The sequence below is a fragment of the Poecilia reticulata genome, linkage group LG2 (genome assembly GCF_000633615.1).
Source record: "Poecilia reticulata strain Guanapo linkage group LG2, Guppy_female_1.0+MT, whole genome shotgun sequence".
Classification (NCBI taxonomy): Eukaryota; Metazoa; Chordata; class Actinopteri; order Cyprinodontiformes; family Poeciliidae; genus Poecilia; species Poecilia reticulata.
Window position 1 is genome coordinate 16,201,223 of NC_024332.1, and position 2,597 is coordinate 16,203,819.

The 2,597-nt window shown below is 37.5% G+C and overlaps 1 long non-coding RNA gene across 1 annotated transcript in view; it reads left to right on the top strand.

Moving 5' to 3' along the window:
• The first annotated feature begins 1,132 nt into the window (after positions 1–1,132).
• The window catches only part of LOC103479162 (uncharacterized), a 2,866-nt gene continuing 1,401 nt past the window's right edge, over positions 1,133–2,597 (top strand). The window contains exon 1 of the long non-coding RNA XR_535911.2: positions 1,133–1,521. This is a non-coding gene — a long non-coding RNA (uncharacterized LOC103479162). The remainder of the gene's footprint in view (positions 1,522–2,597) is intronic.

The following is a 2,597-nucleotide window of genomic DNA, read 5'->3' on the forward strand; positions in this document are numbered from 1 at the left end:
ATATTTTATCATTTGGGTATAGTTTCATCAATGTCCTTGAGCAGAAATTAAGTTGAAAAGTTCAACGACCCGTGGCGCCACCAAGATGAGTGGGGCGTTGACAATGAATATGCATTTTTAGAGGAAAAGAAGCGTGTCAAAAGAATCATCAAACTGTTTTGAAATAAACCAAAGTGTCAAAAGAGGATCTCATTACTGTATTCCGAAATATTTTTTGCATTTTTTTTTTTTACACAATTAACATATCAAACGAACTGATTTTTAGTGCAAGTACGGAGTGATGGGAACTCTAAGGATCAGGGCTCCTTAAATTTTAAAGTCCCCTTAGTCAAACTTAATGCAACTCTTGGGATTCTGTTGTAGCTTTCGTTGCTGGTCGTGTATTGTCTGAAGGATCCCTAAATGAAACAGCTCCAACTAATTATTTAAAATCTTACACGGCAGATGGTGAATAAGAATATCTAGTGATATTAGATGATCTGAGGTTGCCTGAACGAAGACTTTCACTTGAATTCTCATCGAAATGCGAATTTCGATGAGAATTTAGCATTTCAACAATACAGTTGTTACAGTATACTTAAGTATACTGTAACAAAAATAGAGCAGGTAGCGCTGTGAGAACTTAACCTTCATCGAAGAAGCTAAAATGCAAGATTCATACATCAACTTGAATGACCAATATTCCATATCTTCGCAAATTCATTTTTATAGCGTGAAGGAGGCAAACTTATCTTGATCCGACCACAGTGAGAGAAATCCCTGCATCAGTGACGGTAGAGTTTTACATCTTTACGTGATTCTTCTTCAAACTGTCAAGGTGCGTGATGGACGAAAAGTTTTCCCACGGAGGAGAGGAGGACCCTACAGGACCCCGTAGGGAAAATAATAATAATAATAATAAAAGATTGACTATATGTGTTACAACCGTTTTCTTTCAATCAAATTTGTAGTTAGAGGCAGGTGTTAGACTGTGATCTCACCTCCTTGTCATGTGACCACACACCTCAGCTGACGTCTGCCTTTTATTGGTTGCTCCTGCTCCCCCCCCCCCTGTCTGAACTTTGCATGTGCGTTCAGGAACAGCGGATATTATGCCACTTTTATTAGTTTCATTCCACGACTTAAGTTGAGAGGTGTTACATCGTGTAGAGTAGTAGTTTTTTTTTTTTTGGCCAGGCTGCAGGGAACTAATTAAAAAAAAAAAGAAGAAAAACAAAAGCACGAGATATTCTGACAATAAAGACGACTAAAATAATACATACGACAATCAAGCGCGACTGAAAGAAGAAAGGTAAAAAAAAAAATTAAAAAAAATTACCAAAAAGTTGTGGAAACCGTTTCATTACACCACCCCTCCTCCTCCTCCTCCTCCTCCTCCTCTTCCTCACCCCTGGCAACAGCAGACAAAGCGGGCTGGTTTTAGTGGTCTCCGCCGGACCGGTCAGCCTTTGATCTGGGCCTGTTAAGAAGAAGTGAATCGTGGAGAGGGGGGTCCACCGAGGAAAGGAGCAGTGGAGGAAGGTAATGTCACCAAGAAATGTCGTTTTTTGTTTGTTTGTTGTTTGTTTAGTTCTCAATAATTACAGAAAAAAAGATAAAATCCTATTCGTTTTAGTTAAAGGGCAGATAATCTTACAATTAGGGTGATTCAATCCATGTAGAGCCAAAATTGCTGATAATAAATCCACACTATAAAAAAGGGAATACGAGGGTATTAAATTTTAGCCATTAAAATATATTTCTTTCCTAAAAACAAATTATGTTGATGTAGAAATAGTGTTCAGTGGTGGCTAGATCCTAAAAGCACTGTCTGTTTTATTGGGGTAACAAATCCTGAACTTTCTAAGCAGAAGATTTTGGTTCCGTTAACATTTAGCATCGTTTGACATGCTAAAAGGTCAAACGGGACCACAGCAAAGGACCTATGTTTATGTGGGCTGAATTGTTAATGGATGGATGAACTTGGTAAAAAGTTGAGAACTACCATCCGTGGGAGAAAGTTGAGAACACTTTAGTTTCTTTGTTGGAGCTTAAATCCAAGTCTAGCTTGCTTAGCGACAATGCTAATGCTAAACTCAAACGTGTTAGCAAGCTGTACTTCTCGACCCGATAGCTGTTGCCGATCCCTATCTTAGCTGCTGTCAGGAAAAAGCTTTCTACAACTTCGCTTTTGATTGGACTTAAAAAGTTTATCACTATTTTAGTAGCCTATGCTTAGCAAAAACAAAAACACAATTTGGCTAGCTAACTGAACTTTCTAAATCCTGTGACAGTTTATATAACACTTGAAGCATTATTCACATGCCAAATTCTTTTTTGTTTGTTTGTTTCTTTTCAACACTGATGAAACTTCAAAAGGTACATATTGTAATTTAGCTGTTTTACACTAATAACCTAAAGTAATTTGCACTCAGACCAGATTCAAATGTGTTGACCTATAACATATAGGAACATCATTTTCTTTTTTCAGGTAAATTCTAAAAGTTTGTTTTAACAGCACTCAGGTTGAAAACTCAAGAACAGAGATGGCCTGTAAATGTAAAGGGCCAAAGAGTTGGTGGGTAAACACTGAAAAGGCCAAAGTGGATATATATATA